At 45.7% G+C, this 13,647-nt stretch overlaps 8 non-coding genes across 8 annotated transcripts; all 8 read right to left on the bottom strand.

Annotated features, from left to right (window-relative positions):
• Positions 1-80: 80 nt before the first annotated feature.
• LOC141158812 (U2 spliceosomal RNA) lies at positions 81-271 on the bottom strand. The gene has a single exon (XR_012248834.1). It is a non-coding gene; the product is annotated as a U2 spliceosomal RNA (small nuclear RNA).
• Positions 272-1,388: 1,117 nt separating this feature from the next.
• On the bottom strand, positions 1,389-1,579 carry LOC141159504 (U2 spliceosomal RNA). The gene has a single exon (XR_012249510.1). It is a non-coding gene; the product is annotated as a U2 spliceosomal RNA (small nuclear RNA).
• A 1,112-nt stretch (positions 1,580-2,691) lies between these two features.
• Positions 2,692-2,882, bottom strand: LOC141158811 (U2 spliceosomal RNA). The gene has a single exon (XR_012248833.1). It is a non-coding gene; the product is annotated as a U2 spliceosomal RNA (small nuclear RNA).
• A 1,119-nt stretch (positions 2,883-4,001) lies between these two features.
• LOC141158810 (U2 spliceosomal RNA) lies at positions 4,002-4,192 on the bottom strand. Its single transcript, XR_012248832.1, has one exon. It is a non-coding gene; the product is annotated as a U2 spliceosomal RNA (small nuclear RNA).
• Positions 4,193-5,309: 1,117 nt separating this feature from the next.
• On the bottom strand, positions 5,310-5,500 carry LOC141158809 (U2 spliceosomal RNA). The gene has a single exon (XR_012248831.1). It is a non-coding gene; the product is annotated as a U2 spliceosomal RNA (small nuclear RNA).
• A 1,125-nt stretch (positions 5,501-6,625) lies between these two features.
• Positions 6,626-6,816, bottom strand: LOC141160240 (U2 spliceosomal RNA). The gene has a single exon (XR_012250192.1). It is a non-coding gene; the product is annotated as a U2 spliceosomal RNA (small nuclear RNA).
• Positions 6,817-7,928: 1,112 nt separating this feature from the next.
• On the bottom strand, positions 7,929-8,119 carry LOC141158808 (U2 spliceosomal RNA). The gene has a single exon (XR_012248830.1). It is a non-coding gene; the product is annotated as a U2 spliceosomal RNA (small nuclear RNA).
• A 1,116-nt stretch (positions 8,120-9,235) lies between these two features.
• Positions 9,236-9,426, bottom strand: LOC141159728 (U2 spliceosomal RNA). The gene has a single exon (XR_012249728.1). It is a non-coding gene; the product is annotated as a U2 spliceosomal RNA (small nuclear RNA).
• Positions 9,427-13,647: the final 4,221 nt, after the last annotated feature.

Below are 13,647 nucleotides of genomic sequence, written 5' to 3'. Positions count from 1 at the left end.
ATCCCAAAATCCGACAAACAAGCCAAATGAACAAAAAGCATTGAATTCAATTCTTTCTGATTTTAGAAACTGCATTAAAGAAGGGGTGCACCGGTCCTGGAGATACTGCAATACCAGGTCAATGCGTGGAGTGGACAGAGCAAGCTCTTTTTCCATCTCCCTGTTCTAAAAATCCATTTAATATATGGTCCCCAGATAGGGGACGTATCAGATATTAAACTGATAAGAACAGATACTACACTTGATCTTAGCCAAAAGGCCGAGAAGCGATAACCAGAATTCGTTTCCGACTACGGTGCCACCCAAGGATTCTGAAAAGTCCATTTGTGGAGATGGCCACCTGGACTCCCGTTAAGAAGACATGCTGTCAACCTCTAGATCCCTCACATGCCTGCACTTTTCGGCTTGCTGCTGCTGCAATCCACGCGTTTTAGATCTGCATAACTCCACCTCTTTTAGCACAGTACCCTCAACCCCCGGCTGTTCCCACCCGCCTCAACACCGTTGGAAGGGAGGAGAACCAATTAAGGCGGGGGGGGGGGGTGGAACGAGCAGCTGTCTACCCTTAGCAGGAGGGTTGCTGATTAATTACCTCTCCTGCTGCTGCTGCTGCTGGCTGTCCAGCAGCAGACTGAAGGTGGCTGCTGCTGTGCGCAGGTATATAAAGGCTCAGAGCCTATTATGACACGCGCAGCCAGCGTTCCATTGCCACATTCCGTCTACTGCAGGCGGGATACCTGGATGGCTGAATGTCACTGAGAAGCTCACAGAGACCGCCATAAGCAACAGTTTAAAAGAATGTCACAGACTAATCAACCAAACTTTTTTGGTTGGTTTCTCTTTTATAGTCTGCAGGCATTAAATGAAAGAAGTCAGTGTTCCAGCAGAGGGAGACAACGTTTCAGAAAAGGCATTGTAGCAAACCAATAAAGAAATTTTAAGCGCAGCAGAGTAACCAGCTCACATACCTGTTAGCTCAGGTGAGTTTAAAAGGCTGCTGTTGATAACAAGGGCATTTGCTAAATAGATGGTGTGTGTGCAACAATATACTGAAAGGTCAATTATATTGTGCAGCTTATCTCACCACCTGTAGTTATTTAGGTGAAAGCTCCAAAATGCTTGCCTAATATGTCTGTTTATCCAAAAGGAAGTATAGAGGGAGAGCTAGATAGATAGCATTGCATTACATTACATGGCAATGCAATGCACAGTTGCTGAAGTTGAACCAAAATGAGCTTGTCATCTGGCTTCTGCAACTTTTAACATGAAAAATCCAATGAGGAGAAGAAAAGCAAAGCCAAAGAGTCCATCCCAAAATCCGACAAACAAGCCAAATGAACAAAAAGCATTGAATTCAATTCTTTCTGATTTTAGAAACTGCATTAAAGAAGGGGTGCACCGGTCCTGGAGATACTGCAATACCAGGTCAATGCGTGGAGTGGACAGAGCAAGCTCTTTTTCCATCTCCCTGTTCTAAAAATCCATGTAATATATGGTCCCCAGATAGGGGACGTATCAGATATTAAACTGATAAGAACAGATACTACACTTGATCTTAGCCAAAAGGCCGAGAAGCGATAACCAGAATTGGTTTCCGACTACGGTGCCACCCAAGGATTCTGAAAAGTCCATTTGTGGAGATGGCCACCTGGACTCCCGTTAAGAAGACATGCTGTCAACCTCTAGATCCCTCACATGCCTGCACTTTTCGGCTTGCTGCTGCTGCAATCCACGCGTTTTAGATCTGCATAACTCCACCTCTTTTAGCACAGTACCCTCAACCCCCGGCTGTTCCCACCCGCCTCAACACCGTTGGAAGGGAGGAGAACCAATTAAGGCGGGGGGGGGGTGGAACGAGCAGCTGTCTACCCTTAGCAGGAGGGTTGCTGATTAATTACCTCTCCTGCTGCTGCTGCTGCTGGCTGTCCAGCAGCAGACTGAAGGTGGCTGCTGCTGTGCGCAGGTATATAAAGGCTCAGAGCCTATTATGACACGCGCAGCCAGCGTTCCATTGCCACATTCCGTCTACTGCAGGCGGGATACCTGGATGGCTGAATGTCACTGAGAAGCTCACAGAGACCGCCATAAGCAACAGTTTAAAAGAATGCCACAGACTAATCAACCAAACTTTTTGGGTTGGTTTCTCTTTTATAGTCTGCAGGCATTAAATGAAAGAAGTCAGTGTTCCAGCAGAGGGAGACAACGTTTCAGAAAAGGCATTGTAGCAAACCAAAAAAGAAATTTTAAGCGCAGCAGAGTAACCAGCTCACATACCTGTTAGCTCAGGTGAGTTTAAAAGGCTGCTGTTGATAACAAGGGCATTTGCTAAATAGATGGTGTGTGTGCAACAATATACTGAAAGGTCAATTATATTGTGCAGCTTATCTCACCACCTGTAGTTATTTAGGTGAAAGCTCCAAAATGCTTGCCTAATATGTCTGTTTATCCAAAAGGAAGTATAGAGGGAGAGCTAGATAGATAGCATTGCATTACATTACATGGCAATGCAATGCACAGTTGCTGAAGTTGAACCAAAATGAGCTTGTCATCTGGCTTCTGCAACTTTTAACATGAAAAATCCAATGAGAAGAAAAGCAAAGCCAAAGAGTCCATCCCAAAATCCGACAAACAAGCCAAATGAACAAAAAGCATTGAATTCAATTCTTTCTGATTTTAGAAAGTGCATTAAAGAAGGGGTGCACCGGTCCTGGAGATACTGCAATACCAGGTCAATGCGTGGAGTGGACAGAGCAAGCTCTTTTTCCATCTCCCTGTTCTAAAAATCCATTTAATATATGGTCCCCAGATAGGGGACGTATCAGATATTAAACTGATAAGAACAGATACTACACTTGATCTTAGCCAAAAGGCCGAGAAGCGATAACCAGAATTGGTTTCCGACTACGGTGCCACCCAAGGATTCTGAAAAGTCCATTTGTGGAGATGGCCACCTGGACTCCCGTTAAGAAGACATGCTGTCAACCTCTAGATCCCTCACATGCCTGCACTTTTCGGCTTGCTGCTGCTGCAATCCACGCGTTTTAGATCTGCATAACTCCACCTCTTTTAGCACAGTACCCTCAACCCCCGACTGTTCCCACCCGCCTCAACACCGTTGGAAGGGAGGAGAACCAATTAAGGCGGGGGGGGGGGTGGAACGAGCAGCTGTCTACCCTTAGCAGGAGGGTTGCTGATTAATTACCTCTCCTGCTGCTGCTGCTGCTGCTGGCTGTCCAGCAGCAGACTGAAGGTGGCTGCTGCTGTGCGCAGGTATATAAAGGCTCAGAGCCTATTATGACACGCGCAGCCAGCGTTCCATTGCCACATTCTGTCTACTGCAGGCGGGATACCTGGATGGCTGAATGTCACTGAGAAGCTCACAGAGACCGCCATAAGCAACAGTTTAAAAGAATGCCACAGACTAATCAACCAAACTTTTTGGGTTGGTTTCTCTTTTATAGTCTGCAGGCATTAAATGAAAGAAGTCAGTGTTCCAGCAGAGGGAGACAACGTTTCAGAAAAGGCATTGTAGCAAACCAAAAAAGAAATTTTAAGCGCAGCAGAGTAACCAGCTCACATACCTGTTAGCTCAGGTGAGTTTAAAAGGCTGCTGTTGATAACAAGGGCATTTGCTAAATAGATGGTGTGTGTGCAACAATATACTGAAAGGTCAATTATATTGTGCAGCTTATCTCACCACCTGTAGTTATTTAGGTGAAAGCTCCAAAATGCTTGCCTAATATGTCTGTTTATCCAAAAGGAAGTATAGAGGGAGAGCTAGATAGATAGCATTGCATTACATTACATGGCAATGCAATGCACAGTTGCTGAAGTTGAACCAAAATGAGCTTGTCATCTGGCTTCTGCAACTTTTAACATGAAAAATCCAATGAGGAGAAGAAAAGCAAAGCCAAAGAGTCCATCCCAAAATCCGACAAACAAGCCAAATGAACAAAAAGCATTGAATTCAATTCTTTCTGATTTTAGAAACTGCATTAAAGAAGGGGTGCACCGGTCCTGGAGATACTGCAATACCAGGTCAATGCGTGGAGTGGACAGAGCAAGCTCTTTTTCCATCTCCCTGTTCTAAAAATCCATTTAATATATGGTCCCCAGATAGGGGACGTATCAGATATTAAACTGATAAGAACAGATACTACACTTGATCTTAGCCAAAAGGCCGAGAAGCGATAACCAGAATTGGTTTCCGACTACGGTGCCACCCAAGGATTCTGAAAAGTCCATTTGTGGAGATGGCCACCTGGACTCCCGTTAAGAAGACATGCTGTCAACCTCTAGATCCCTCACATGCCTGCACTTTTCGGCTTGCTGCTGCTGCAATCCACGCGTTTTAGATCTGCATAACTCCACCTCTTTTAGCACAGTACCCTCAACCCCCGGCTGTTCCCACCCGCCTCAACACCGTTGGAAGGGAGGAGAACCAATTAAGGCGGGGGTGGGGGGTGGAACGAGCAGCTGTCTACCCTTAGCAGGAGGGTTGCTGATTAATTACCTCTCCTGCTGCTGCTGCTGCTGGCTGTCCAGCAGCAGACTGAAGGTGGCTGCTGCTGTGCGCAGGTATATAAAGGCTCAGAGCCTATTATGACACGCGCAGCCAGCGTTCCATTGCCACATTCCGTCTACTGCAGGCGGGATACCTGGATGGCTGAATGTCACTGAGAAGCTCACAGAGACTGCCATAAGCAACAGTTTAAAAGAATGCCACAGACTAATCAACCAAACTTTTTGGGTTGGTTTCTCTTTTATAGTCTGCAGGCATTAAATGAAAGAAGTCAGTGTTCCAGCAGAGGGAGACAACGTTTCAGAAAAGGCATTGTAGCAAACCAAAAAAGAAATTTTAAGCGCAGCAGAGTAACCAGCTCACATACCTGTTAGCTCAGGTGAGTTTAAAAGGCTGCTGTTGATAACAAGGGCATTTGCTAAATAGATGGTGTGTGTGCAACAATATACTGAAAGGTCAATTATATTGTGCAGCTTATCTCACCACCTGTAGTTATTTAGGTGAAAGCTCCAAAATGCTTGCCTAATATGTCTGTTTATCCAAATGAAAGTATAGAGGGAGAGCTAGATAGATAGCATTGCATTACATTACATGGCAATGCAATGCACAGTTGCTGAAGTTGAACCAAAATGAGCTTGTCATCTGGCTTCTGCAACTTTTAACATGAAAAATCCAATGAGGAGAAGAAAAGCAAAGCCAAAGAGTCCATCCCAAAATCCGACAAACAAGCCAAATGAACAAAAAGCATTGAATTCAATTCTTTCTGATTTTAGAAACTGCATTAAAGAAGGGGTGCACCGGTCCTGGAGATACTGCAATACCAGGTCAATGCGTGGAGTGGACAGAGCAAGCTCTTTTTCCATCTCCCTGTTCTAAAAATCCATTTAATATATGGTCCCCAGATAGGGGACGTATCAGATATTAAACTGATAAGAACAGATACTACACTTGATCTTAGCCAAAAGGCCGAGAAGCGATAACCAGAATTGGTTTCCGACTACGGTGCCACCCAAGGATTCTGAAAAGTCCATTTGTGGAGATGGCCACCTGGACTCCCGTTAAGAAGACATGCTGTCAACCTCTAGATCCCTCACATGCCTGCACTTTTCGGCTTGCTGCTGCTGCAATCCACGCGTTTTAGATCTGCATAACTCCACCTCTTTTAGCACAGTACCCTCAACCCCCGGCTGTTCCCACCCGCCTCAACACCGTTGGAAGGGAGGAGAACCAATTAAGGCGGGGGGGGGGGGAGTGGGGGTGGAACGAGCAGCTGTCTACCCTTAGCAGGAGGGTTGCTGATTAATTACCTCTCCTGCTGCTGCTGCTGCTGGCTGTCCAGCAGCAGACTGAAGGTGGCTGCTGCTGTGCGCAGGTATATAAAGGCTCAGAGCCTATTATGACACGCGCAGCCAGCGTTCCATTGCCACATTCCGTCTACTGCAGGCGGGATACCTGGATGGCTGAATGTCACTGAGAAGCTCACAGAGACCGCCATAAGAAACAGTTTAAAAGAATGCCACAGACTAATCAACCAAACTTTTTGGGTTGGTTTCTCTTTTATAGTCTGCAGGCATTAAATGAAAGAAGTTAGTGTTCCAGCAGAGGGAGACAACGTTTCAGAAAAGGCATTGTAGCAAACCAAAAAAGAAATTTTAAGCGCAGCAGAGTAACCAGCTCACATACCTGTTAGCTCAGGTGAGTTTAAAAGGCTGCTGTTGATAACAAGGGCATTTGCTAAATAGATGGTGTGTGTGCAACAATATACTGAAAGGTCAATTATATTGTGCAGCTTATCTCACCACCTGTAGTTATTTAGGTGAAAGCTCCAAAATGCTTGCCTAATATGTCTGTTTATCCAAAAGGAAGTATAGAGGGAGAGCTAGATAGATAGCATTGCATTACATTACATGGCAATGCAATGCACAGTTGCTGAAGTTGAACCAAAATGAGCTTGTCATCTGGCTTCTGCAACTTTTAACATGAAAAATCCAATGAGGAGAAGAAAAGCAAAGCCAAAGAGTCCATCCCAAAATCCGACAAACAAGCCAAATGAACAAAAAGCATTGAATTCAATTCTTTCTGATTTTAGAAACTGCATTAAAGAAGGGGTGCACCGTTCCTGGAGATACTGCAATACCAGGTCAATGCGTGGAGTGGACAGAGCAAGCTCTTTTTCCATCTCCCTGTTCTAAAAATCCATTTAATATATGGTCCCCAGATAGGGGACGTATCAGATATTAAACTGATAAGAACAGATACTACACTTGATCTTAGCCAAAAGGCCGAGAAGCGATAACCAGAATTGGTTTCCGACTACGGTGCCACCCAAGGATTCTGAAAAGTCCATTTGTGGAGATGGCCACCTGGACTCCCGTTAAGAAGACATGCTGTCAACCTCTAGATCCCTCACATGCCTGCACTTTTCGGCTTGCTGCTGCTGCAATCCACGCGTTTTAGATCTGCATAACTCCACCTCTTTTAGCACAGTACCCTCAACCCCCGGCTGTTCCCACCCGCCTCAACACCGTTGGAAGGGAGGAGAACCAATTAAGGCGGGGGGGGGGTGGAACGAGCAGCTGTCTACCCTTAGCAGGAGGGTTGCTGATTAATTACCTCTCCTGCTGCTGCTGCTGGCTGTCCAGCAGCAGACTGAAGGTGGCTGCTGCTGTGCGCAGGTATATAAAGGCTCAGAGCCTATTATGACACGCGCAGCCAGCGTTCCATTGCCACATTCCGTCTACTGCAGGCGGGATACCTGGATGGCTGAATGTCACTGAGAAGCTCACAGAGACCGCCATAAGCAACAGTTTAAAAGAATGCCACAGACTAATCAACCAAACTTTTTGGGTTGGTTTCTCTTTTATAGTCTGCAGGCATTAAATGAAGGAAGTCAGTGTTCCAGCAGAGGGAGACAACGTTTCAGAAAAGGCCTTGTAGCAAACCAAAAAAGAAATTTTAAGCGCAGCAGAGTAACCAGCTCACATACCTGTTAGCTCAGGTGAGTTTAAAAGGCTGCTGTTGATAACAAGGGCATTTGCTAAATAGATGGTGTGTGTGCAACAATATACTGAAAGGTCAATTATATTGTGCAGCTTATCTCACCACCTGTAGTTATTTAGGTGAAAGCTCCAAAATGCTTGCCTAATATGTCTGTTTATCCAAAAGGAAGTATAGAGGGAGAGCTAGATAGATAGCATTGCATTACATTACATGGCAATGCAATGCACAGTTGCTGAAGTTGAACCAAAATGAGCTTGTCATCTGGCTTCTGCAACTTTTAACATGAAAAATCCAATGAGGAGAAGAAAAGCAAAGCCAAAGAGTCCATCCCAAAATCCGACAAACAAGCCAAATGAACAAAAAGCATTGAATTCAATTCTTTCTGATTTTAGAAACTGCATTAAAGAAGGGGTGCACCGGTCCTGGAGATACTGCAATACCAGGTCAATGCGTGGAGTGGACAGAGCAAGCTCTTTTTCCATCTCCCTGTTCTAAAAATCCATTTAATATATGGTCCCCAGATAGGGGACGTATCAGATATTAAACTGATAAGAACAGATACTACACTTGATCTTAGCCAAAAGGCCGAGAAGCGATAACCAGAATTGGTTTCCGACTACGGTGCCACCCAAGGATTCTGAAAAGTCCATTTGTGGAGATGGCCACCTGGACTCCCGTTAAGAAGACATGCTGTCAACCTCTAGATCCCTCACATGCCTGCACTTTTCGGCTTGCTGCTGCTGCAATCCACGCGTTTTAGATCTGCATAACTCCACCTCTTTTAGCACAGTACCCTCAACCCCCGGCTGTTCCCACCCGCCTCAACACCGTTGGAAGGGAGGAGAACCAATTAAGGCGGGGGGGGGGGTGGAACGAGCAGCTGTCTACCCTTAGCAGGAGGGTTGCTGATTAATTACCTATCCTTCTGCTGCTGCTGCTGGCTGTCCAGCAGCAGACTGAAGGTGGCTGCTGCTGTGCGCAGGTATATAAAGGCTCAGAGCCTATTATGACACGCGCAGCCAGCGTTCCATTGCCACATTCCGTCTACTGCAGGCGGGATACCTGGATGGCTGAATGTCACTGAGAAGCTCACAGAGACCGCCATAAGCAACAGTTTAAAAGAATGCCACAGACTAATCAACCAAACTTTTTTGGTTGGTTTCTCTTTTATAGTCTGCAGGCATTAAATGAAAGAAGTCAGTGTTCCAGCAGAGGGAGACAACGTTTCAGAAAAGGCATTGTAGCAAACCAAAAAAGAAATTTTAAGCGCAGCAGAGTAACCAGCTCACATACCTGTTAGCTCAGGTGAGTTTAAAAGGCTGCTGTTGATAACAAGGGCATTTGCTAAATAGATGGTGTGTGTGCAACAATATACTGAAAGGTCAATTATATTGTGCAGCTTATCTCACCACCTGTAGTTATTTAGGTGAAAGCTCCAAAATGCTTGCCTAATATGTCTGTTTATCCAAAAGGAAGTATAGAGGGAGAGCTAGATAGATAGCATTGCATTACATTACATGGCAATGCAATGCACAGTTGCTGAAGTTGAACCAAAATGAGCTTGTCATCTGGCTTCTGCAACTTTTAACATGAAAAATCCAATGAGGAGAAGAAAAGCAAAGCCAAAGAGTCCATCCCAAAATCCGACAAACAAGCCAAATGAACAAAAAGCATTGAATTCAATTCTTTCTGATTTTAGAAACTGCATTAAAGAAGGGGTGCACCGGTCCTGGAGATACTGCAATACCAGGTCAATGCGTGGAGTGGACAGAGCAAGCTCTTTTTCCATCTCCCTGTTCTAAAAATCCATTTAATATATGGTCCCCAGATAGGGGACGTATCAGATATTAAACTGATAAGAACAGATACTACACTGGATCTTAGCCAAAAGGCCGAGAAGCGATAACCAGAATTGGTTTCCGACTACGGTGCCACCCAAGGATTCTGAAAAGTCCATTTGTGGAGATGGCCACCTGGACTCCCGTTAAGAAGACATGCTGTCAACCTCTAGATCCCTCACATGCCTGCACTTTTCGGCTTGCTGCTGCTGCAATCCACGCGTTTTAGATCTGCATAACTCCACCTCTTTTAGCACAGTACCCTCAACCCCCGGCTGTTCCCACCCGCCTCAACACCGTTGGAAGGGAGGAGAACCAATTAAGGCGGGGGGGGGGTGGAACGAGCAGCTGTCTACCCTTAGCAGGAGGGTTGCTGATTAATTACCTCTCCTGCTGCTGCTGCTGCTGGCTGTCCAGCAGCAGACTGAAGGTGGCTGCTGCTGTGCGCAGGTATATAAAGGCTCAGAGCCTATTATGACACGCGCAGCCAGCGTTCCATTGCCACATTCCATCTACTGCAGGCAGGATACCTGGCTGGCTGAATGTCACTGAGAAGCTCACAGAGACCGCCATAAGCAACAGTTTAAAAGAATGCCACAGACTAATCAACCAAACTTTTTTGGTTGGTTTCTCTTTTATAGTCTGCAGGCATTAAATGAAAGAAGTCAGTGTTCCAGCAGAGGGAGACAACGTTTCAGAAAAGGCATTGTAGCAAACCAAAAAAGAAATTTTAAGCGCAGCAGAGTAACCAGCTCACATACCTGTTAGCTCAGGTGAGTTTAAAAGGCTGCTGTTGATAACAAGGGCATTTGCTAAATAGATAATAATAATAATAGTTTATTTTTTATAGCGCCAACATATTCCGCAGCACTTTACAAATTTTAGGGGGGACTTATACAGACAATACAGAATAAGCATATCTCATATCGAACGGAGTGAGGGCCCTGCTCGCAAGCTTACAGTCTATGAGGAAGTGGGGGAGACACAAAAGGTAAAAAGTACATATATTGTATAATACAGCTTTGATATACTGAATAGGATAAATAATAATACATGGACTGGTCGCCTGCCAGTATGTGTGCAGTCCTGACAGAGGCTTTTATGTGCATGGTTGGTTTGAACCCGAAGTTGAAGAAGATTTTAATATGGGGGAAAGCTGGGATGGACAGAGTGTGTTTAGGTGATACGCCAGTCTAAAGAAATGTGTTTTTAGGGTTCGCTTGAAACTGTGGGTATTGGGAATTAATCGAACTGTCCTGGGTAGTACATTCCAGAGAATTGACGCAGCACGCGAGAAATCTTGGAGACGGGAGTGGGAAGTTCGGATTATGGAGGATTTTAGTTTCAAGTCATTTGCAGAACGGAGGGCACGTGTAGGGTGGTAGACTGAGACAAGGGAGGAGATGTAGGGGGGTACTGAAGCATGGAGCGCTTTGTGGGTAAGCGTGATAAGTTTAAAACGAACTCTATATTGGATGGGCAACCAATGCAATGACTGGCACAGGGAAGAGGCATCGGTGTAGCGGTTGGCGAGGAATATGATCCTGGCTGCTGCGTTCAGGACGGATTGGAGAGGGGAGAGTTTAGTAAGAGGGAGACCGATTAGTAGAGCATTGCAATAGTCAAGACGAGAATGAATAAGAGCGACAGTAAGAGTTTTTGCCGAGTCAAAGGTGAGAAAAGTCCTGATTCTTGAGATGTTTTTGAGGTGTAGATGACATGAACGAGCGAGTGATTTGATGTGAGGAGTGAAAGAAAGATCTGAATCAAAAATGACCCCAAGACAGCGGGCTTGTAGCTGGGGAGTAATGGTTGAGCCACAAACGGAGATGGCAATATCGGGCACAGGTAGATTAATGGAGGGAGGAAAGACGAGTAGTTCAGTTTTTGACAGATTCAGTTTTAGGTAGAGGGAGGACATAATGTTAGACACAGCAGAAAGACAATCACTGGTCTTTTGTAGTAATGCAGGGGTGATGTCCGGAGCAGAGGTGTATAATTGGGTGTCATCAGCATAGAGATGGTACTGAAAACCGAATCTACTGATTGTTTGTCCAATAGGAGCGGTGTATAAGGAGAAAAGAAGGGGGCCTAGGACTGATCCTTGAGGAACCCCGACAGTAAGAGGAAGTAGGGAGGAGGAGGAGCCGGCAAAAGACACAGAGAAGGAGCGGTCAGAGAGATAAGAGGAGAACCAGGAGAGAACCGTGTCCTTGAGGCCAATAGTGCGGAGCATAGTGAGGAGGAGCTGATGATCCACAGTGTCGAATGCTGCAGAGAGATCCAGGAGAATCAGCAGGGAGTAGTGACCATTAGATTTAGCTGTTAGTAGATCATTAGAGACTTTAGTGAGGGCAGTTTCAGTAGAATGTAAAGAGCGGAAACCAGATTGTAAAGGGTCAAGAAGAGAGTTGTCTGAGAGATAGCGAATTAGACGGGAGTGGACCAGGCGTTCCAGGAGTTTAGAGATAAAGGGAAGATTGGAAACAGGTCTGTAGTTGGCCGTGCAGTTCTGGTCGAGGGATGGTTTTTTAAGTAATGGTTGTATGCTGGCGTGTTTAAAAGAAGAGGGAAAGATACCAGATGAGAGGGAAAGGTTGAAAATTTTAGTTAGGTGAGAGGTGACAGCTGGAGCAAGGGACTGAAGGAGATGTGAGGGAATAGGGTCGCTGGTGCAGGTGGTAGGGCGAGAAGATGCAAGGAGCCTGATCACTTCATCTTCCGTGACTGGTTCGAAGTCAGAAAATGAGCAAGATACAATGTGGCGGGGGGGAGCATGCATAACATTTGGGGATTGGGAGAAAATTTCCTGTTGGATATGGTCAATTTTTTCTTTGAAATAGTTAGCCAGATCGTCAGCGCTGAGGTCGGTGGTCGGGGCCTGTGCTGTTTGATTGAGGAGAGAATGAAACGTGTCAAAGAGTCGTTTAGGATTATTGGAAAGTGAGATGATGAGGTTGTTAAAGTAGGTTTGTTTGGAGAGGTGAAGGGCAGAGTTATATGTTTTCAGCATAAATTTATAGTGGAGGAAATCTTCGGGCAGATTTGATTTTCTCCACAGCCGTTCAGCGCACCTGGAGTACCTCTGGAGAAGACGTGTTTGAGGCGTGTGCCAGGGTTGTCGCCGTCTATGCCGAATTGTTCTTTGTGTAGTAGGTGCGGCTTCATCCAGGGCGCATAGCATTATTTTGTTATAATGCTTCAATGCAGAGTCGGGACATGAGAGGGAGGAGATTGGGGCCAATGATGATTGCAACCTTTTTATAAATTTCTGGGTGTTAATGGCGCGTAAATTTCTATAAGTGTGGACGGTGGGAGTGTCTTGAGCAGAGTCACAGTTCTTGACAGAGAATGAAAGAAGATTATGGTCAGAGAGTGGAAGGGGAGAGTTAGTAAAGTCATGTACTGAGCAAAGCCGGGAGAAGATCAGGTCCAATGTGTTCCCGTCCTCATGTGTAGGAGAATTAGCAAGCTGTGAAAGGCCGAAGGAGGAGGTTAATGATAAAAGATGCGTGGCAGATGGGGAAAGAGGATCGCCAATTGGGACGTTAAAGTCTCCCATGATTATCGTGGGAATGTCGCAGGATAGAAAATTTGTAAGCCAGGCAGCAAAGTGATCCAGGAATTGACGGGGGGGACCTGGGGGGCGATAGACAACCGCCACTCGCAGGGAGAAGGGCCGGTAGAGTCTGACTGTGTGGGCCTCAAAGGACGGGAAGATAAGGGAGGGTACAGGGGGGATAACCTGAAAAGTACATTTTGTTGAAAGAAGCAGACCAACACCTCCACCTGATCTGTTGTCAGGTCGCGGGGTATGAGAGAAATGTAGGCCACCATAGGAGAGAGCTGCAGCGGCGGTGGTGTCCGACTGCTGGATCCAGGTTTCAGTGAGAGCCAGAAGGTTGAGGGAATTAGAGAGGAAAAAGTCATGGATGTAAGAGAGTTTATTACAAGCTGAGCGCGCATTCCAAAGGGCACAGTTGAATGAGACAGAAGATATGCAGGGAATATTAATGAGATTAGCAGGGTTTCTGAATGTAACAGGGAAAGAGTTAGTGTTATTATTACTGGAGGGTCCTGGGTTGGGAGAAAAATCACCTGCGACTAATAGAAGGAAGATACAGAGAGTGAGCAGATGATTGAGTGATTTGTGAGAGCGTTTCCTGCGTTGTATGGTGGGAATGAATGGATCTGCGTGGTATAACATTGTGAAGAGAGCATGACAACTGTACATAGGAGAAGAGAGGAGTGAGGGATTAATATGGATGAAGTGTGCCGCATTTGTGG

Source organism: Phyllobates terribilis, unplaced genomic scaffold, assembly GCF_046119375.1.
Source record: "Phyllobates terribilis strain yellow unplaced genomic scaffold, ASM4611937v1 Scaffold_8__6_contigs__length_399053987, whole genome shotgun sequence".
Classification (NCBI taxonomy): Eukaryota; Metazoa; Chordata; class Amphibia; order Anura; family Dendrobatidae; genus Phyllobates; species Phyllobates terribilis.
This window is presented reverse-complemented; position numbering and strand designations above follow the sequence as displayed.